This window comes from Athene noctua, chromosome 3 (genome assembly GCF_965140245.1).
Source record: "Athene noctua chromosome 3, bAthNoc1.hap1.1, whole genome shotgun sequence".
NCBI classification, from domain to species: domain Eukaryota; kingdom Metazoa; phylum Chordata; class Aves; order Strigiformes; family Strigidae; genus Athene; species Athene noctua.
In genome coordinates, this window is record NC_134039.1 from 75,707,563 (window position 1) to 75,731,523 (window position 23,961).

At 37.8% G+C, this 23,961-nt stretch overlaps 1 protein-coding gene across 11 annotated transcripts in view; it reads right to left on the minus strand.

The window, feature by feature from the left end:
* The window catches only part of MAGI2 (membrane associated guanylate kinase, WW and PDZ domain containing 2), a 789,209-nt gene that overhangs the window by 557,028 nt on the left and 208,220 nt on the right, over positions 1 to 23,961 (minus strand). The window contains exon 2 of one of the 11 annotated variants that reach the window (XM_074903402.1): positions 17,601 to 17,741. The exons of the other annotated variants lie outside the window; for them this stretch is intronic. The gene's annotated coding sequence lies outside the window, so the exon portion shown is untranslated. The remainder of the gene's footprint in view (positions 1 to 17,600; positions 17,742 to 23,961) is intronic. 11 annotated transcript variants of the gene reach the window in all.

The window sequence follows — 23,961 nt, forward strand, 5'->3', positions numbered from 1 at the left end:
TCTCTATCAGTTCAGCGACACTATGCCCACTTACTTATAAAAATCTCTGATTTTTTCATTCTGGCCTATAAGACCTAACCTGAGGTGACTGTTTTGCCAATTATTAGGCCTAGCATAAAGGACACAGCCAGCATAAAGATGAACCAATAACCAAATTGTATTTGATACAAAAGGGTCAGTACATGGGTGAGCACTGGGGGTACAAACAAGTCAGTCAGATTATACATAATCGACATCAATCCCACTGACCCCAACAACGACACCACATGACCAACAATGGGTGGAATAAATGGTGAAATGCAGTCTCCCATAGAAGGGACAGGAGACAACCAAGTCAACAAGCCACACACTGAATCTCTACACAGCCCACGTTTACAAAAGCCAGACCTGACTGGAGCCCAGTCCCAGGGAGGCAGGAGGTCCTTCCCCAACAGGGAACTCTGCACAGTGCCTCCACCTCACACACAGACACTGCCCCTTCTGCCAGGGGTCCCAGCTTTTATCCCTCAGTGGGACACCTGACCTTTGCTTACTGAATGCAGACACCTGGGGCTCCTTTACCTCATGGCTCTCCCTGCCAGGCCGGCCGCTCCCTGGAGGGAAGCCTAAAGGCAAACTCACCCCCCTTTGGGAAGGGCTGTGGGAATCACCCAGATGTCAACCGTAATTTGGGGCTTGGGGTTGAAACCCCAGCATTTCAGTGACCTATAAATCCCCTCCTCCAGTCCTGTTCTCCAGACTTACAGAGCTCTAAGCTGTTGTAGGTACAAAAATCAGCAATGCAAACCTGAACAGCAGTGACAGACCGGCACTACATATCTGTGATAGAGCCTGTGTCAACTAGGGCTCCAAAACACTTCTGCCAAAGCTCATTTCTCACTGTGAGCTCCCTAAAGTAATTGAGAAGACTTTAAACATTAAAAAGTATTAACTGCCATATCCCCTTGTCTCAAAGTTTTTTTCCCCAGATGGTCCTCTCAGGAGAAAAGTACCAGACTTTTTTTTTTTTTTCCCCACAAGTCCAGTGATATTTTATTGTAATAAACTTCAAAAAATATCCTTAAGAAAACATTCATTAAAGAGGAATTGATGATTACTATTACTTATATTAATTACTAGTGTCTGTATAAGAACAATACTTTTAAAACAAATTAATTATGTCTTATCTTAGTACTTGACTAATAAAGAAGTCATGCATTTAACATCTCTGAGCCAGTATGAGATGATTTGCTTTAATAATTTCTTTAACTGGCAAAAGTAACCAGAAAAATCACTTTTAAGAGAGAATATGAACATTCCAAGTAATATCAAAACTCTCAGCTGCATTTTATAAGGATTTGTTATTAAAATACTGCCTGCAGCTCAGCCTATTATTTAAGGGAAATAATTCTCAACAAACTTATCTAGTGCTCAGAGGAGTATAAAGATGAATGATGGCATTTCACTAATCATATATTGGGCATATTCAACCCTAGAAGTTCCTTCAGGTTTCCATGTAAAATATGTAATCACTGTAACAGCAATTTGGAAACAGCACAAGAAAACTTTAGTAAATTATAAGAAGCATTTATAACATTCCACTCACCAGCTGAAGATTACACATTTTATCTTTAAAGCTTTTATATCACTAGATAAAACTCTATGGGTCTTCTCTGAACTTCTGGCCTCCCTTCCACCACTACCTTCAGCCAAGTCTGCCATCAGATTTACCTGTAAAGTCTCAAACGATCAGGGTTGAGCTATCATCACTGTGGAATATGGGGTAAGATAAAGTGTGATGAAGAAACAAGAGGGAATTATGCAAGAAAATTAGACTCCTCAGGAAGAAAATTAATTTCTTTCGTACTTGGGACTACTCCAGTAAATTCTATTTCATGACCCTTTACTGAAGATCTAAACAAACTTCAAGAGTAAAGGCTCTGGAAAAATTTACATCTTGGAGCTCTTATATGTGCCATATGTGATGAAAATCATTTTACGTTTTATTGATAGGGAAATGGCCTTCTCTTTTATATCTTACCATTTTGTAGTCTTTCCTTTTCTCTTTGTGTATGGATTATATTACTAACCTTTTTGTTTACTGATCTTTTATATTATATAACATATACATGTACATTTTACTTATCACAAACTTACGCTTCCATCCCTAGCTATATCCTTTGATTTCTCCATCCTAGCATTTTAAATTTGAAGTTTTAAAATACAGGAGTATAGGATTTACAGGATGAATTGCATAGGGATGTACTATATACAGACTATGAAGTGTATTAAGAAACCCCAACAAAATCTGGCCAAACAATGAATAATTTTCCCCATGATGAGCATTCATATTTGGATGTACATCTCTGTACAAACAGGTAGTTCCCTAATCTCTGTGGGCCATGTATTTCATTCATCTGCTCTCCTCAGACCAGGAGACGCTGAGGTTTGCACACTCTGATCTTCACGGTGAATAAAGTTTCCACTTTGTTGTTGGGAATGGAGGAATCTTCACTGCCTAAGGACAACCTGGGTTCAATTCACCACTGTGTTACACCTGCCCTTGTTATACTTTCTACTGAGGCAGTCTGAGTAAGGACTAGATTGACAGGACACCCTGCAGCAGCAACGAGATGAGACCAGCAACACCAGGGGTAGACTGATCCTTTAAATACTGTGAAAGCATATCATGCCCTGGATTTATTTTCTTAGTTTTGTGTTTAACCTTAATCCTTTGTTTGAAATATGAGACCCAAGTGTGCACTGTGCTGGAAGCAAATCTGTGGTTTGTATTGATACGGAGAGACTGCGTCAGCAGGAGAGTCAGCTGAGCCAAACACATCTGCATTTTGTCCCTTACCTCAGATTACTGAATTTCAACTCTTACTACAATAGTAGGTCTTCAGTCCTCGTGTCTACAGAAATAGCTTTCCATTGTGAAGCCAGTTACAGCATCTTCCAGAGCCTGCTGGCAGCAAGCAACATTGAGATAGGCACTCCCAAGCTAACCTCAAAAACCTGCCATTTAACTAGTAAAACCACTTTGTAGCTTTGTCATTTAGAGTACTTCGGCTTTTTCTCTTCAATTAATTGACCACCTAGCACAGCTCTTGACTGGAGTTTCTGGGAAATACCATGATTTAACTGGTTGGTAAAAAAAAGTCGAGCTGTACTTCATGTAACAGAGGACAGTTTGGGGCACTACTTTCAGAATACTCATGTTTTATGAGGAGTCCTAGTTAGTAGTAGCTGCATAACAAAGTAAAAATTATATTTTTTACCTAATTTTTACCTTTTATTTTTACCTATTTTTTATCTTTTAATCATATTATGATTCAAATACTGCTGCTGCTGCTTCTCTACAAAGCCTGTCTGGAAACGAACTGCCTTTTACTCTAGTTTTGAAATTCACTGAAGCTAATTATGAAACAGCTGTTTGTAGGTGCCTCCAGTATACCACTGATTTGACTGTAACCTACACATAAACATTAATGATTGCTACTGAGATATTTAAAAGACTGTGATTGCTCCTGCAAGACTTACTACAAGGGAAATAACCACCTTTACAGATGTTTTTGACAAACACTAAACTGTAAGGGATTATACATTTACTTACGAAGTGAGAATGTCAAAAATGACACTCAGCCTGTGCAGTCATATAGAGCCCAGCAATATCTGCAAAGACATATTTCTCCTCTTGAAATTTGAACATATTTACAGAATTCTTACTTCAAATACTACTCGGCACTCACAGAAATCTCTTATTTCCTCAAGGGGTACCACAACAGAGCTTGAAACTTGTCAAGACCGATGTTTGTTATGTGACCTAACTCCCAGATACAGCTCACAAAGAAAATGATAGAAAGGTCCAAAATGACTTCAACAAGAACAGCTGGAAAAGGGAAATAAAACATCTTATTGGGATTCTAAAGACAAAACCTCTTTGAAAATTGATGGCACATAAAGATGAAAACTCACAGAATAAGTTTAACCAGAGATTGACTGTAGCATACTAAAAACATTTGAACAGAACTAAGAAGGCTGGTTTTAGCATCAGAAAAACATTTATATTGTTATATGGGCTGGATATATTGCCAGGAAGCTGTTTTAAATTCTAGGAAAATCACATTAGCCACAAATGTCCAATAGACAAGATAACCAAGGGGGGAAAAAAGGTCATAAAGCTGTAAGAATTTTAATTTTTAAACAAACTATAGCAGAATATTTTAATATATATATATATTTGGAAAAAAAAAAAAAAACAAACCCCACATGCTTTTCTCTGTATGCTGCTTACTGACATGCTCATTAGAAAAAAAAAACAAAAACAAAAACAAAAAAACCCAGAGCACTTACAAATTGACTTCACTGGAAAAGCTCAGATACAGCATTAATCTCTGATACGTAATAATAGCAATAACGTGGCGCTCATTCATTCTGGCTGTGGACAAATTATGCCTCACTGCGTCAGCTTAATTCTCTGTGCTGTAAGGGTGAGTCACCTAATATTGAAATATTTAAAGCCTAGAACACCTGCAAGAAGGGCATGTTCAGCAGTATTCCTCAGGAACCAACCACTCACATTTTCCTTGTACCCAAAGCCACCTCTGCTCTCCGCATCCAGAGCCTTTAAAGTCCTCTCTGTGTTTCCTTCTGGGCTGCCTGCTTCTAAAAGCCTGTGCTGAGGACTACACAGATAGATTACAGAATCACAGAATCGTCTAGGTTGGAAAAGACCTTAAAGATCATCCAGTCCAACCATTAACCTAACACTGACAGTTCCCAACTACACCAGATCCCTCAGCGCTATGTCAACCCGACTCTTAAACACCTCCAGGGATGGGGACTCCACCACCTCCCTGGGCAGCCCATTCCAACGCCCAACAACCCCTTCTGGAAAGAAATGCTCCCTAATATCTAGTCTAAACTTTCCCTGGTGCAACTTGAGGCCATTCCCTCTTGTCCTGTCACTTTCTACTAGGCTGAAGAGACTCATCCCCAGCTCTCTGCACCCTCCTGTCAGGGAGCTGTAGAGGGCGATGAGGTCTCCCCTCAGCCTCCTCTTCTCCAGACTAAACCCCCCCAGTTCCCTCAGCCGCTCCTCCTACGACCTGTGCTCCAGACCCTGCACCAGCTCCGTTGCCCTTCTCTGGACACGCTCGAGTCATTCAATGTCCTTTTTGTGGTGAGGGGCCCAAAACTGAACACAGGAATCGAGGTGCGGCCTCACCAGTGCCGAGCACAGGGGTCAGATCCCTTCCCTGTCCCTGCTGGCCACGCTATTGCTGACACAAGCCAGGATGCCATTGGCCTTCTTGGCCACCTGGGCACACTGCTGGCTCCTGTCCAGCCGGCTGTCAATCAACCCCCCAGGTCCCTCTCTGACTGGCAGCTCTCCAGCCACTCCTCCCCAAGCCTGTAGCGCTGCTGGGGGTTGTTGTGGCCCAAGGGCAGCCCCCGGCATTTGCCCTTATGGAAACTCCCCCAGTTGGGCTCAGCCCATGGCTCCAGCCTGTCCAGGTCTCTCTGCAGAGCCTCCCTACCCTCGAGCCAATCAACAACGATTGTTGGTCTTCAGGAAGAATCTGTTACAAGTTTTATTATTCAAGCAAAATTAAATCTTACAAGATTATGTTCAGAATTGTCTTACTGTGGACAAATATTTTCCTTTTTTTCTTTGTAATGAGTAAAAACAGCTTCTCTTAAAATTAGACATCAATTCCTCCCCACTTTTAATAGAGAAGTTACTGTCTGTTTAATACTGTCTTTCTATGAATACATCAATATGACTGTTCATCTACTAGGGACCCAAATGTCCTTTTTCTCTAATACTCTTTTAGTTTTATCTTCTTTGTGGAAGACAACTGTGATGGAATTTTGAGGTTTGACATGTATTTGAATAAAATATGAAAGACTGTATCAGAATAGTGGCATAGTTTTACCAGGCTTGATTAGAAAGCTATTTTATTTAAAACATAGCCACACAATTTTAATTGCTTGAGATAGAGACTTATTTTCCTTACTTCTGGAAATAATATTGCCATATTAATAGGCTGTGAATTGTGTGCTGACATTTGGCAAAAAGAGAAAGATTTATCTGGGTTAAAAAAATCCGAGTAACACAATTTATGAGGGAAGCAAGCTCACACAGGCTACCATTGTATGCCTTCTAATAATAGTTACAAAATATGATTTAGGTTGCTATCTAATTCATGGGAGCCCAGTTTTTTAAAGTCTTTGCAGCATCTCAGTCTGAACCCATAATGTACCGTGAAACATCACTACCGTAAAACATTACTTCCTGGCTTTCTAATAGCTTGTTGCATAAATAGCAGAACACCATTTTGCAGACTTTACACTCTAGAAACTTTTCAAGTGCAAACTCAACTTGCAATAGAAAAACTGAACTTTGAAAGCAGAATTCACAAAACTATTGCTAATCTCTGAGATTGAATTGCATAGATATTATCAGATGCAAATCCTTCACCCAAAAACCTATTTTCCCAAATCAAGTGTCATGGCATTCATATTAAGTCAAAGCAAGACTAAAACACTGAGAAAAATTAAAATGGGAGGGGCTTTACAGCTATTTTTCAGTAATGGAAAATTAAGACAACAGAAAACATTTAAATAAACCTGAGATTGAGAAGGTGTCCTCCAGCTTTATATACAAAATATTCAGCACAATTAAGTGACATGGTCCTTTCTGTTTCATTTCTGTGTGATGTTCCTTTCAGCTTGAAGCCCACAGTGATACCATCTTGCAGATATCACACAATTTAACCAGGGTTGTGCCCAGTCAGTAACTGAACAGAAAATTTCTCAGCACATGAAACCATAATGAAAGTCATGTTGGAAACTGAGCAAGTGACATTCTTCTAAGTGTGGGTGAGTGCCTCAGCATTTTGAGGCCACAGGACCACTAGCTTCACAGTTTAGTCCTTGTAGGACAGTGCTGAAGTGGTGTCATGCTACACCCTAAGATACCCTCATTTCAGTCAAGACAGAAGAGCACGTGAAAGCTGTGGAGTGTTTGGGATCCTCTGGAATGAAAGTTGCTGTACTGATTGAAAAAGTCATTATTAGGCTTAAAAACAAATCAATCAACAAATAACTAGACTAGCAGTAGACACAGTATTTAGAGTTTTACAAGAACACTGCACTGTTAATAACATTGATAGTGTAGCAGACATATGTCTAAGGCTATATATTATTCAGTTTTTCATTTTCCACTGGCTTGGGAATTAGAGCCTTTAAACAAAAAGTTTTCTTTCCCTGTCTGGAGTGGCCTATTCTCTCTAAGGAATCCAAGATGGTCAAATTATATAGATGACTGTCAGAAAAAAAATAAAAAAATCTGATAAAATGAATATAAAAAGTTGGAAATAGTACACAATTTAACTATAAAACTACTTTTTAAAAAAGTTAGATATAGCTAGAAAAATCTGTAACAAACCAAGCATTTACTGTTTAAAATTACTGCATAACAAGTTGTAAGCAATCCTATTTTCTTTCCTGAAGACATCTAAAACCTCACCACTCTTTCTTTGTGCAGTCTTATAAAGCAATTAATAATCTTACAAGAATAATTAATAATTAATAGTAAGAGTTAAGATGCTGGCATAAGGATAAATTTTAGTTTGGAAAATAAAAGTGAGGGTACAAATAAGCCAAGGTGTTTGCTTGGTTTTGATGTAAGGTTGGAAAAAGCACTAATTTGTCAGTGAAGCATCTTTTATCGTGACAAACTTGTTAGCTGTTGTAGCACAACAGCATGACAGATCGTATCTGTTACCTTAATATAAAACCCATTCAAACTATTTTCTGTCACCATCCATCACACTAACAAGCTTTGAAGATGTACAGTAAAAGTACAATCAAAGCAGTGTAAATTTTGGTAAAACTTTGAGTCATACTTCAATATGAAAAATTAAAGTGAAGTTGTTGAGGCCTCAGCAGCCCTGTGCAGCACCATGCACTGGGTTTGCTACAGAACATCTCTATAACAACTTTGACATTTTGCCCTACTTATGCATTAATTAAATGCAGCCTTATTGCCTTATTGTCTTATTGCCTTATTGGTATCTTATGCCACAGGTACCAGGACATTTCAGATCAGAGGAACTGTGGCTCTGGATCAAGCTCTGAGCCATTATGCTTAGTAGTCTGTCTCTGGCAAGCATTTTGCTAAGGCAAAGGAAGAGCCGAAGTGCCCATCAGAGTCTGGGTGCTCCGGCTGCTGCAATGTGGCAGCACAAGCATCCTCTCTAATTCTGCCTCTGAATCAGTGTCACTGAGGGTAAAATTTCTACAGTCCCTCTTTTTCCCACACATAAAAAATCTTCCTACTTGTTTCAGAGAAAAGCTAGCAGACTAAAATTCAAGTAAGTAAACATCAAATACAACAGAGAGATTTGCAGATGATCAAGTAAATTATTTCCATGTACTTAATGCTGACAGTGTTTTCTATGCAGTGACAATACTGTTCTTCACTTCTAGGCAGGGACACATACTGCTTGAACTCGTCTCTGTATCAGTCAACAATAGGAGATCCCCAGCACACAAAGACAAGGTGGTTTCAGATTAGCTTGTTCTCAAAAAGCTACACAAGTATGTTTGATTTTTCAAATCAAAAGATGAAAGTCTTTGCAATGTCACTCAATAAGCAGTTTCAAATCATTGTATGTTGCTAAGCTCAGCCAATAAAGCAATGTCTAGGCAATCAAAAGTACCTTTTGTGTAGTATGGTACTTTTTAGCATGATAGACAGCACTTGGTCCTGGAGCACTGAACCAGCTGCTCAGTGCACGAAGAAGCCGTTATATTCTGGGACAGTCTCGGTTAGCTGAGTCCCCTTGTGTTGATTTAATTAGCACTTCTGGAAAATGTAAATGACTGAAAGAGACACTGTGCATTGTGCAGAATTACACTGTACAAAATATGTGTGCTTACATAATATGTTTCAGCAAAGAAATAAAACGCTCCTGTTCCCAGGAGCTCTAGGCAGGCAGATGGTGGGTACTCCAGCAAGATCATGCACTTCGCCTGCAGAGACGTGATGCCCTCAGCCTCAGGGGAAGAGACTGCTGCTGCACTTCTGTAATACCCCAGTTTGCTGATCCACAGAACAAAATGCAGGATTACAGCTGGACTAAAATCTCTCACTCTGTATCCCCAGAAGCAGGAAGGTGTCACAACAGGGGACAAAAATGAGATGACAGAGTTCTAGGTTCACTTTGTTACCCTTCAGACACATTGTCCCTATGGCTATTATCTACTGGGCTGAAATCAATACAGTCTGGAGTTCAGAAATATGCTTAGTTGTTTCATACAGAATTTACTACATTTTCACAGTTGTTACTTAATTAAAAGAGAAAACTAGTGGGCTAAAATCATGGGACAATAAAGACTTTGGCAAGCCACTGAGGTGTGGATTAATAGCTACACATTTCCAGCTGTATCTGTGCATGTTAAGGTCAGTATCATTGTGCATATGGTACAAGGCCATTAAAAGTGCCTCAGATATGAACATTGTCAAGGAGGATGTGCCTGTAATTTCAACTGCACTTCCCTGCTGAGATTTTGATGCACACCTCATAAAATATCAGATCTGTATGTTCCCAATGCCATTTCCTTCTGTTAGTGCTACAGACCCAATATTTACTATAAGTAAGCATTACACCACGTAGGAAATGCTGGCAGTCAATTTGCCTTTTTTTTTTTTTTTTTTTTCCCCTGGTTTGAAGGTATTAAAGTAGCATGCAGAGACAACGGACAGATTTATGTTTTTAAATCAGGAAGCTAGTAAAAATTTTCTGTTTCTATAAGACTGCAATAAAAAAGGAAATTAAAACAATAACGGGCCAGATTCTTAGATCCTTATGCAGCTATGGTGAAGAAAAAGTTTTGTTCATCTCATGGATTCTCTTCTACACACATAAAAACTGAAAGGAAACAGAACTTCAGCAGTTGGCTTTATCCATTCTGGAACACTACTGTGAGGCCTTCTGGGACACATACTGGTGGACTTGGGCCTCATATGCATAACTTATGCATAGCATAAGTGCTAGTGTGCAAGTTGGATTGTTTACTCATCCTATACTAATAAGCTCAAATAATGCTTATGCCAGAGTGGGTCTGCATTCAGGTTTTGGGGTATAAGGTGTCAGAGTAGAGAAAACAGATGCACCCAGAGGGTTCTGTTTAGGGACTCTGCAAGTCTCTCTGTTGCTTTAGGAGGATAGACAAAGAAGGATGATAACACAGGAAGAAACAATGACTTTCCTGTGCATATTTCATGCAATAAATAAACCACATCATTCATTGCCCTTTAGGAAAGAGCTTCTTTGTTTCAGGGGTCCCTCCAGACTAAAATGTGTGAAGTGTTTGATTTGAATGTTGAGGTTGCTTTTTGACGTCTCCTTGCGCTGCCAAGTGCTCCCTGAAATTCATAGGTTGGATTAATGACAGAAGAACTGAAACACTGCATTGGACTTACTCTATTTTAAGTTTCTGGAAACTGCATGGATATCTGAAAAGATTATGTGGTTTGGGGATCAATACTTACAGACAGCATGCCCTACCTATTGACCTTTCATATATTAGTTCTGATAAGGAGTTAGCTATGCTTTGTCCGGAAACATGTTGGACATATTAATGTATTAAGAATCCTACACAAAAATTTGCGTTGACACTAGTATTAATTAGGTCGGTGAGCTAGCCTGAGTAATTTAAATCTTAGAGACTTCAGTTCACAAAAATCCAATTCGCTGCTTAAGGGCATGAAATATATAAAGGGACTCTGTCTAAAACTGCTTTCTTTTTCTTTCTTTTGCTATTTAATCTTTCCCCACTTCTCAATATCTTCCCTTTTACCTTGAATTCCAGTTTTCTTCTAGCCTTTCCTCTACCCTTTTTCTTCCTGTTACACTCTTGTCTTGCCTTTCCCATCTCTCTCTTTTTCTGATGCCTTCAATACCTGTTTACTTTCTAGCTGATAATTGAAGTCTGCCATAAGGCATTGAGTGCTGGAGTAAGCACCAGGCATGCCAGGCACACTGAGGTCACCCCAGAGGAAGAAATATCTGAAGGGCCAAAGCTCCTGATGTCCCAAAAGCAAGCACATACAAGTATTAGACACGTCTGTATATATCTGCACAACTCTAATACATCTATGTCCTTATACCTGCGTCAGGCAATAGTTGTCAGTTCTATGGAAATATCTTACAAAACAGAAAAAATCTATATACATCTATATCAATATAGTGCAGGCAGACCAGCCTAAAAACTTTCAGACTATAATACTGGGGGGGGGGGGGGAGCTTTTGCTTGCAATTAAAGAACATAATAAACAAAGTACCATTTTAATACCCTGTTAATAATTTTTTTTTTTCAGAAATATATAAAATAAGTTGCAGTAGTGTTGGCTTGTCAGTTTAACTCAAAACCAAGATTCAGTACTAGCTTTCTGCATCAAAATAGTGAGCTCCTAAGAGGGAACGCTTACTGCCAAGGAACTCTCTAGTTTTAACTGAGAAGGCGAGGGAAGTGCAAATTATGTTTGCCCCGGCAAAAAAACCCAAAACATTTCAAGAAATTTCTAAATGTGTAATGTTGGTTGAAGCCTGGAGCAAATCATCAGAAAAACTGGCTGTTTCAAGACAGACTTCAGTTGAAGCTGTGATGTTATTCATGAGATGAATTCAGAGGTATTCCACGAAGACCTCTGGTTTTTGGTATTTTAATTAAACAAATGGAGGAGAGACATTTCAAAGAAAATTGTGTAGACTAGTCTCTCCTGTACTGCAGTCTACAGGCATCTTTCTAATCAGCAAAAGACCAAAGACACCAGGAAAAAAAGGATCTGTTTTTTGTTCTTAAGAAACACATAAAAGACATACTAATTCACCAGTTGTCAAGGAAGATGTGGCAGATGCCTTTAATTCAGCAAGGGAATAGTCAAAGTATGGAATTAACAGCTTTTTTGGTTGGACGTATTTCAATGATAAAGGGAATGCCATACATCAAGGAAAACCAAGAGGAAAGCTGACATCTGAGGATACTGCCAGTATTGTAGTATCTCCTAAAAATTATCAAGTAATACTGCACACTCTTGTGAATAGTTATTTGCTATATTAACAAATAGCAAATAGCAATGGCAGCAGAGACTGGTAAAGCAACTAACTGAAGACCTAACATCCAGGCTGTGCATACTTTATGGGTGTTAGAATTACTAAATCTAATCCCATAGTGACCACTCATAGTTGATCGCTTCCTGGTTTATCCTCATCCAAAATGAAACCAGTTTGCATCCTGTGAGACTGAGTTGCAGGATGAACTGAAATGGGACAAAGTAGGGACCATCAGGATATTTATTTTAGAAGAACACTCCTGATCTGAATTGAAACGCATATGCACTCGCATTTGTCTTCTTGCTGATTGCCACTGGTATGCTGAACTCTGAAGAAAAAGCTTTGTAATGACCATAGATTTCATCTCCTCATCCAATAGCAGTGGAGATGTAATGTATAATGTGTTTTGATGAAAGCTGTGACTAAAGCAGGTTTTGATTATATTTACAATTTTTTTAGTAACAGTTCAGAGGAATTTAGATTATGATCATTACACAAATTTCATTAATTTGTGCTGGGAATAAATCACTATCCATTAATAAATTAGAATTGTTCTCGTAATAATATAAAATTAATTTCTTATTGCAAGTAGGTTTCTCCTGTTTTTATAAATTCTTTCTTGTCAAGCTATACTAACATATGCAATGCCTCTTGCTTTTGCTCCTGTTCTACAGGCAACACATAAAGGTTATCTGTTGCCTTAACATATACCTGAAGATATATTTGATACTATTGTACTTTATATTATTATTATTATTACTATTACTACTACTATTATCATTCCATGTATTAATTTGTGTCTAAAATAGACTACCACAAGGGGAAAAAGGATGTGTTATGGGATAGCAGCCAACTACTACATCACAAACAAGAAGAACATTACTGAAAAATACTGGATAGTATAAATAATTTATTCAGAGTTTCAGATTCAAAGTAGCAAGGCTGCTAAAGGCTACTGAAACAATGACTGGGTTAGAAAAATGTCACTGAGCAATTTCTATGTCTGTAAACATGGAACTCGGCATCAGACAGCTGTAGTATTACTTTTTTTAAAAAAATTATGTTTCAAGGCAAATTACATTTTCTGAATTTCTCCTCTGCAAATGTGGGGAATTTAAAAGCATTGCACAGAGAAGTCAGATCATTGGATGGTTGTAGATTTGGAAAGACCAAAAACCACTTCAAAGATAGGCAAAGACATGCAGTTATATTTTAAGATTACCCATACTAATGCTTGATGTTCAAGGTCAGAAAAAAAAAATAAAAATCATTTAGTCTGACCTCATACATGCTGCAGGACATGTCATTTCAGCTAGTGATCTTGCTATTAAACTTACTAATCTATGTTTGCTACAACACCTTCCAGAAAGGTCTACAGGGTTGAAGATGAGAAAAGATGGAGACTCCCCTTTTTCTTTGGTAATTTAACTGGCCTCAGTCTTAAAAAATTATGCCTTAATTTTAGGTTGAATGTATCTGACTTCAGTTTCCAGTACTTGGCTAGTGTATCTCTCTTTCCCTGCAACAATGAAATACCTGGAATAGCTTCTTGAAAATAAAAGTGTACGTTGTAAATCAAATAATTTTCTTTTCTTTCTTTCTTTTTTTTTTTTTTTCTCCCTGTTATTGTTGAGTTGAACAAACTGAGGGACTGAATATCTCTGGTTTTACAACTCTTGGATGTTTTTCCTGCAGCTGATATCTAATTTATCTACATCACATCTAAAGAAAAGAGTAGAGCTGCACACAGACTCCCCACTGACTCACCAAAAGCCACAGCATGCCTGTGACCACACCACAACTGAAATGCCTCTTTACAGGAACTAACTGAAAACAACTGTTAGCTTTTCTGAAAAGCCCCATATTTTTTCACACTGCCTATACAACACTGTACATTTAAGCACATTTCAGTATCAGAAAAAAAGCTGTCAATGGTAATGCTCTTCCAACTGGCACTCTCAGGATTCAGAAAAAAAGATGATACAAGACAACTATTTAGGGAAAGGAAAATGTTAAACAATTACTAAACAAAGTAGGAAATAATTTAATAACAGCACTGATCATGCTGTTCAATGGCAGAAGACCAGTATGAAATATGCTCTAAGTAGCTATTTGAAAAGACAAAGGTATTTCTGTGATTTCAAAGTCAGATACTAAAATAGTAGGTGGATGTGTATATATTTTTGCTGATCTGGGCCTAGAAAACTTCAGTGTTGCAAGATAAAAATGAAGGAGAAAAGCTGAAGTAAACTAAACAGAAAAATGCTTGCAAGAAGTAAGAATAAAGCCTTAAATATTATTTCCTCTGTGAAAACTGGACTTGCACCTTTCTGCACAAATATCTCTAAAATATCTAGTTTCCTTTAACTTATATACTTCCATAATTTTCACCTATTTATCTAAAGTTTATAGGTACTGATATCCCTATGGTGCAGAACAAACTGTATTTTACAACACAAAGATACTACAGTAGAATGACCTCTTAAATATTTTAAACCTAGGTGTGCTGGTTTTGGCTGAGGTAGAGTTGATTTTATTTACAGTAGTTTGTATGGGGCTATATTTTGGATTTGTGCTGAAAATAGTGTTGATAATAGAGGGATGTTTTAGTTACAGCAGAGCCTTGACAGACTCAAGGCCTTTTCACACCACCACACCAGCAAGTAGGCTGGGGGTGCACAAAAAGTTGGGAGGGGACACGGCCAGGACAGCTGACCCCAGCTGACCAAAGGGATATCTCACACCATACGGTGTCATGCTCAGCAATAAAACTAGGGGCAAGGTTGGCAGAGCAGTTGCTGCCTGGGGACTGGCTGCACATTGGTTGGTTGTTGGTGAGCTTGTTTTAATTTACATCACTTGTTTATCTCTGGGTTTTTCTCTCTGTTATTTTCTCTTTTCATTATAATTTATTATTATTACTATTATCCTTATTATTTTATTTTATGCCAATTATTAAACTGTCCTTACTTTAGTCCATGAGTTTTGTCACTTTTACCCTTCCAATTCTCCTTCCCCATCTGCTGGGGTGGGGAGTGTGCAAGTAGCTCTGTGGTGTTTAGTTGCTGGCTAGGCTTAAACCATGACACTAGGATAATAAAACCTTGCAATTCAGTGGGAAAATGGGTGTTTTGGGACATACTAATCATTGAAATTCCCCACCCCTCAGTTTCTTTTCTGGTAGACATTTACACAAATTCAAAATGAGAATAAAACTACAATCCTGGTCTAAACACATTTAAAATTAGACTCACTTTAAATGGTACACATAATGGGAAGGCCAACAGAAAATCAGTTCCTTTTCATTTTTAACAGTCCTGCTATTGTTAGCCATACATAATAATACAGATAGATCTAAAGCCACAGAAGACAAATATGTGACATTATACAGTATTAAGTGATAAACCATAAGTAATCATATCATTAAGGAATAAAAGAATATATATGTGCACAAAGGACAGAGTTAATGCTATTCATTCAACCTTAACAGGCATTTCACCACTTCTGAAGGCTTAATTGTCTAGCATTAATATTCTTACACTCTAGGGATGTACTTTATACCACTCTTTTTGATAATGCAAATGTTATTGTAGCTAGGTGGGTTTTTTTCCCCCAAAGCACTCTGTAGATATTTCATAGAGGAAAATATGTATTGATGATGATTAGAACAAAATAACATGAAAATTATTCTAACAAACACAATATCCTTCTTGAAATTTCCAAACTCTTCTTGGCACACCACAGAAGATAGAAGACTACTCTGCATAACATGATTACATTAGACATTCTACTTAACACGATTCTTCTAAATAATTTAAGGTTCATATCTGTTTTTCTGCAGATCTCAGTTCCTCAAAAAGGAAGATATAGCAGTCAGTGCCCACAGAAGCAGATCACTGATTACCCACAATGATATTTCTTATATTTTAATCAATTTCTCTCAGCCTACAGTAACAATAAGCTTTCTCTGCTTTTCCTAGACCACGCCCTAAATTATGGAACATACCTATAAAGAAGGGTATGGTACATCACTCACACCTTTTCTATAACCAAGACATCTCTTCCAGTAATAATGTGAACCCTGGTTTCTTGCTGCACCTGAAAGACTGCTGACCTAGTCAATTAAAGTGCCACTTTTCTGAATTGCTCCTATGGCATAACAGGGCATGTAAAATTAATGATACTCTAGCTTGGGCAGATTTTCCTACAGTATGGTTTTTTATCTTGCTTTTAAGACCTGCACTTAGAAGTTTTCATTGCACAAGGTCTTAAGATTCCTTCCTTCAGCACGCAGAACTCCCACTGCTTTCAAAATGAATTGATTTTGCCTTGGTCTCCATAAACAGGTGCAATCCTTTCTGGCTGGCATGTTAAGTTTTACACTCCAAAGCAGTTATGACACTAAATGCTCTTTGATGTAAAGAATTTTCTGCATTTTAAAGAAAGGTATTTGAGCAGATTTTTTCCCCAAGAAATATGAACTATCGTTCCCCTAGAAGAAACTTAAAAGAGAGAGAATTTTGGACTTTTTAAGCCTGTTTCTCAACCAGGATTTTTTGTTCGTTTGGTTCCAGTGCTGGTATGGTTAAGAAAGGAAGTATTAAATTTCATTTCCATCTGGTTTATTTAAAAAGAAGGAAAGCAGTAAATATGGCTTGCTTACTTTAATTATTTAAAAATTTGACAGGCTTATTTTAAAAGCAAAGTAAGTTTATATTGTAAATGGTATTATTATTCAATAACAGCTTTTGATTTATTACAATGTCAAATTTGCCTTCAAAAATCACTTTGAAAGATTCTCTTCTTGAAACAAAACATTCATTTACAATGTATTTTCATTAAAATACACAGAACATCAGTGACACGTGTAACCAGCTTCCTAAAAATACAATTTCACATACTGTGGTACTGTATCTGGCGCTGGGCTTTGAAAACAACTGTTAAAACAGGGATTCCTGGAATGGAGTCAGATTCAATATAGATGCCAGATGTGCTGAAAATCAGTGGAACTTCCCTTACCTCACAGTAGTATGAATGACTTTCCTCTGCAAGAATGAACAGCTAACGGGTGATAAAAGCCTATGAAAAGACCAATGTAGGTCTTTATTTCATATTAAAGCTACCTTAAAAGTGTTAGATGCATCAGAAAGCTGAAGTATCCAGTACAGTATATACACTTTTAAAATAAAACCTTGTTCTCCCTCTGTTGTGTATTAGGTGGTCAAAAAATTACTTGCATTTTATCTGCTGAAGGTCAATTAGAATAATGCTGTCCTCCCATCCATAGAATGAAATCAGTTTAAGTACGCACCTCCCGGGCTGTCTAATAAATTCCTGCTGAGGTGCGATCTGAGAAGATCATTCACCAGTCTCTGCATTTGAAACCACCATTTAAAAGCAATTTGTAAAACCAGCATGTTTATGAAGTTGCATTCTGGACCACACAACTGCTAAATTTACTGTGTTGAGAAATTCTAATTCTACACATACCTACAGAAAATGGGTAAGATTGAATTTCACAGATAACGTCCTGCTTTGCTTCATAACCTGTGACTTGCACATGAACATCTTTGCAGCAAAATATCTCAGTGGTGTTTCCACATCAGTAGGTTTCAGCTGCAGCATGCTACACTTTAACAAAAAGAAAATGGTTTCATTGTTACAGAAAGACTTTAAAATGTTTTGACGAGTCTCAGAAAAGAAAAATCTTATGCATTCCTTCCAATAGGATTTTTACCATACCTACAGAAACACAATCTTTGGTTCTCTTTTAACACAATCATTTTACAAACTCATAGATTCAATTGTATAAAGGTAGAGCTATTAGGCTGTTAGCACTTATTCTCAGCAATTGGTTTGCTTCTTCCCATACTCTTTTTTCCCAATGTAAAATGGCACTGTAGCTCTTGCACTGCATAATCTTGAATAAAAATACCACATTTATAAAACAGGGGAATGACAGTTACTGATAAAAGGCATTATGTCACTAAATCAAATTATTTTTATTCTGTTACTGATTTCTTTTTGGTTCCACTTTTTATACTTCCCTCTTTCACTTCTATACTAATAGTAAAAAATCAGAACTCTATGTGGCTTTATTATCTGCAAGGGTATAAAATTCATATTCCCCTCAAAATCCCCTCAGAACAGTTACAAAACATAAAGCACATGTTTTTTGATGCGAAAGAAGATACCCGTGGCTAATCTTCTGAAGTTACAAGCTCCAAACAGGCCACAGAGTCAGAGAAATGGCCAGTGTCTGCCTCTGCGAGGCACTATTCTGGCTATTCTCAGTTCTTACAGAGGTCCTTTTCCACCTTCTTTTTTTCCCTGTCATACTGGGGGAAGAGAATTGGAAGGGTAAAAGTGATAAAATTTGTGGGTTGAGATAAGAACAGTTTAATAATTGAAATAAAATTAAAATAATCATTATAATGATAGTAGCGGTAGTAATAATAATAATAAAAATAAAAATTGTAATGAAAAGGAAAATACCTAGAGAAAGAAATAAAACCCAAGAAAATCAAGTGATCTAAATTAAAACAACTGCTCACCACCAACAGACCAATGTCCAACCAGTCACCCCCACAGCAACTGCTCTGCCGACCTTCCCCCTAGTTTTATCGCTGAGCATGATGTCGTATGGTTTGGGATATCCCTTTGGTCTGCTGGGGTCAGCTGTCCTGGCTGTGTCCCCTCCCAACGTTTTGTGCACCCCCAGCCTACTCACTGGTGAGGCAGTGTGAGCAGCAGAAAATGCCTTGAGTCTGCGTTAGCACTGCTCAGCATTAACTAAAACATCTCTGTGTTATCAACATTGTTTCCAGCACAAATCCAAACCACAGCCCCATACTAGCTACTGTGAATAAAATTAACTCTACCCCAGCCAAAACCAGCACAGAGGGAATCACAGCTCTCGCAGAGCCATTCATCTTCCATTCTTCACTTACTGGGGATAAATTAAATGGTAACATAAAACAAATATATCTAAGAGTCAGACATCCAGTCTGAACTAATCATTTGGTCTCCCTCTGCAGTTATTACAGTGAGATAGGTGCCAATACTGAAATAGATGTCTGAGATGGGAGAATGAGTGTTTTGGACAGCCTGTTTCTTTGCAACGCCAACAGAGGGGCTGAAATTTATATACCTAACTTTTACAAGCTTAAACTGAGAGGAGACGTCCTGCCCAGCACCTCTGCATCACACAGTGGAACACAAGGAGAGCAAACCTCAGTCCAGCTGCAACAGCAGAGAGCTGTGCCCACGCTAGGCCTGCTTCCCTGCGAGGCTGATCTGCTCGGGCAGGACGCAGCGCTGTGACAGCGCTGGCTGGCTTCCACTGCCCGGGCTAGGCTAAGGGCAGCTGTGCAGGCTGAGCGTACGCTGCCTGGCTGTAGACATGCCTTCAGACAGGATAAAAGAGAAATAGGATTTAAATGATCAGTGAGGAGAAGGGAAAAAAAAAAAAAAAAAAAAAAAAAAAGATCCAAGGCTAACACAGGAATATGCAAAACTAGTATTTAGAAACCAAAGTGCCTCAGAAGACTGACCACTGTGAAGTTTTTGTTCTCCCCACTTCCAAACTTTCTATCAACAGCCTCACGACTCCTTCCAACACACTTCCCCCCCACTCCTCCCAATATTTTGGTATAATTCTTAATCAGCTTTCATGATGGGACAGTTAGCTTCCTAGACAAACTATCAACCAAAAACTTTCCAAAGTACCCATCAATCTTCATTTTAAATTTTTTTTTTTGAATACCTACAGGAAGTGAATAAGCTGTTAAAATTCTTCTTGTGTTGTATTGAGAATATCACTTTGATTCCTTACCTGACTCAGGACACAACAGTGATGAAATAACACAGAAACTGGGATCTTTTAATTTATTCTTTTAGGGCATCTATTGAAATGTCAAACCTGTTTATACCCCATTAAATAGCAGTGGGACCAAAATCAGAAGTTGATTCTAAATCTGTATGGATTAGTCTTCCAAAAATTTCAGTTGAAAAAAATGAAAGCAATAAAGTATTGCTGCCAACAGAAGCACTATTTTCCAGAGAGCATTAGGAACATTCAATAAAGCAGACATACAGATGCACTTTATCCTATCAAAAAATAATGTTAAAATTTGTCTCTAGAGTAAAAACCCTAGGGTCACATGAGAATCCAATAGAAGCTGTTTTAGAGAGGTGGAAAGTGAGGTATTAAAAGAAATAAAATATGTATGAGTTCTAGTAAGTAATCTTTCCAGTTCCTTAACTTCTAACCTCTTCTGCAAATCTTAAACCCTATTACTTTTCTGCAGAAGTTTCTGGAAGAATGAATGACTTTCAAATTGAGGTGTTCTGGACTGCAACTGTTAGCTGGTAACATTTTTTAAAAAAATGTTTCTGTAGTGACCCATGTATGACTCAGCCATAGTTCTTTGTCTTTTACTGCAAAACTATTTTTGTAGTGTGCTTCTGGCAGGAGTATGGTGATTTAGATGACACAGTACAAGTGAATATTATAAACTTCGGTTCATGGTCTGTTGCACCAGGAAGACCTATTAAGATTACTGTACATATCAGCACAGAGAAAATAACTTGTTGAAGGTTTACTAAAATCCTTGACTGATTTGTTGCCTTCTACTTTCTAAATAGCCAAACACTCACAATAGCCATATCCTTGGATTTGAACCACTTATGGCCACATAGCATGACCTCGTCCAGTGCTTTAAATACATTATAATAATTTCTTTCAGCAAGTACTTACCATGTGAAAAGTCTTAAACTGAATGCCTTCTAAAAAAATCCTAATTTCTGAAGCACAATCACAAAACACTGCTAAATGAAAGACCTTCTTTATATCACCAAAAAAAAGACTGACTACTTGCAAAGAATTTCCAAGCCAGACAGAAGAATGTGAGACTATACATTAATGCATAAAACACAGGCTTCTGTGAACAAGCTAAAACATACCAGTTCCACATCTGACTGATCCATGCTAACATCGCTTGACCTTTCTCCTGGTGCCACTTCTTCTAATTGGTGCTACCAGAAGGAGAACATTCATATTTCATCCTATCAAAGAACTACAGTAAAACTTGTACAGGTCCTTATTCAATTTTAAACTGCATATTCTGTGCTTTGAACCCAATTAAAAAAAAAAAAAAAAAAAAAAAACCCAAAAAAAACTTCAGTGTGGTTTACTGCAGGTACAAAAAAAAACCCCAACTGAGATTCCCAAAGCAAAGAAGCACCCTCATCCTGGAAGCACTTGCTTCACGATTTGAAAATTTCTCAGGCATATACATTTGATTCACAACCAGTGTGGCTATGGCTGAGCAGAAGGAGCCTGAGATCCTAACCAGACTGCATCTGGATCTAATAAATGGATGAGAATAAGAATCCCTTGCTCAGGTGTACCTAATACACTCCTTCACTTTTCGTATTTTAGAGATTAAAATAATGACTGCTTGAAGTAGTTCTCTCTCCTCATACTTCACAGGAAGAATTTGGTTGTTCAAGTGTCTTCAGATTCCCCTTCTGGGATCAGGGACCTAAAATGTGGGAACTACTGCTCTTAACCTGCAAGTACTTAAATTCTTTAATGAATCTGATTCTAAACGAGTCTAATTGAGCTTGCTCTTGCAAAAGGAAGACAGAACTACTGAGATTTTTCAGAAACTTCTCATGTTGCATCTGTAAGTTCTACTTCAATCATCTGTTTATGAATGACTCCTCTTCCTCCTTCTGTCCCCAACACATTGACAACAGGCTAATTTTATTCTGGTGTTCCATTTCCACAACTAATTGCCTCCCAACACAAAGCAACAGGCATTCCTCACCATCATCCTGTCATCAATGAAGGTTCCTAGTTCTGCTGCTTGCTCAAATTTCTATCAATCAATTTTCCCAGAAGGAAGGCCCTCTCCATAGGATTCCTCACTCCTCCTCAGAAGATACTGCGCTGACAGTATTTTATTTTCAAATGTTTGTGCACAGATGGAAAGGTTTTATTTGAATTCCTGCACAAAGAGTCATGGACTCACACCATGGGCTGTTTACATTCAGGACAGTAACTTTGTCCACTCCTTATCAAAAATAATTCTACTAAAGTCAAACAGCACAGATGCTTCATACACAGTTATAAGAACTGGCAAGTATGAGTATTGCCTAAGGGTCTGTACCTTTCAAAAGTAAAACAGGGAGGTACTGTGGGCTACTCCCAAACTGGCAACGCAACTGGGCTATACAGCATGAAGCCCTCAAAAGGAGGGCTTTTTTCCAGACATTTTCACAAGAAAACAAACCAGAATTCACTCTTGCAGTTTTTTAAGATATAAGAAACTTTCTGTGAATTTTCTTTGTAGCAGTAAGTTGTACAGAAGCAGGTAACTTCCAAGCTGAGATTTTTAATCATTACTTTTAATCACTAGATGAGCTGCCATCTAAATTAGGAATTTTTCATTTTTTTCTTCTGGTTATTTTAATGACAGTGCTGAAACACCTATGAAAGATTGATCTAGGTATTTTTTTATCAATTAAAATAAATTTTGTAACTAAAATGTAAGAAAAATTATCTATTAGCAAAAATGTTAGGAAAAAAGTATTCGTTCATCTTGTGCATGAATAGAAGTGTCCCTAAAGGGAGCATGTAGAATTAAAACCCAGGTGGTATTAAAATGCAGTCAAGAAACCATAACTGTACATTAAACAGAGACACAAAGACAAGGGATAACTTAGTGTATCAGCTGTGCAATAGCCACTGAAGGTAAAGTAACTGAATTTACACTCCCCCTTACAACATATTGAAGCCACAGTCTTTTGTAGAGGTTTGTAATTACTGAAGATCTAAGCAGCTGCTCAAAAATGCTAAAAAGCTGACATTGGCTGAGCAGTTTATTCAGAGTTCTGGATGTCAGTCCTTTAGCTTTTCTCAAGAGATGGTTTCATTTTTGTGTATCTGAGTCAAAAGACTTCTGCAGAGGGTATAACTGCCAATTTAAAGACTCTTTATTAGAGCTAATGAACGGCAATCAGTTTGGATGTTGCAAAGACCAACTTTTTTTCCAACTCATTTTCCCCTTCTTCACCAGCCCCCACCAAGGCCCACATTTCTCACTGTAGGGCACTGGTTGCCCTGTACGCCCTGCATGGGCATGAAGACTACAACAGAAAAGGAAACTTTGTGTAAGAACAAGTTTGAGCCATGGGAACAGCTCTTTGCTCTTTTCCTAGAAAGAATCTGGATTTGCGTCTGGATCTATACGGGGAAAAAACCACATTTAAATGGTGAAGTAACAGGTATTATATATGCCGCCAACTGCAGTTATTCCAGTGCAGAATGGTGTGCTCAGTCTATTTTAATAATTCTTTATGTGTTTGTTATTGTTGAGTTTTGGTTTGATTTGGTTTTTAATTCATTGTCTTGGTTTCATGAACCATAAGAAGAGTAAAATCTTGAATGACCACATCTGAATTATTCTGAAGTTCTAAGAGACATTTTGGAGAGGAATACTTCCCCTGGGAAAAGTATACTCACTTCAAAATGTTCGAACACCATTACAGATACATTTCTGCTAGCAATGGGTCTACTCAAACTGAGAGATATTTGTGTATTTATGTATATGAATAAACTCTCATGATTCCCATTAAATATAAGAATATTTATATTTTCCACATTATTCATATTATTAAGGTACTTGTTTGCCTAAGCATCTGGTATTTTCTTCTTCACTCACAGATTCATTTAAAAAACAGTGGTGTCTCCCACCAAGACAGAAGTTCAGGTAAGACCAAAACACTACTGTGGGAACTCATGCCATAATAAAATAGAATGTCAGCTTATATATTTTTCTGTTAT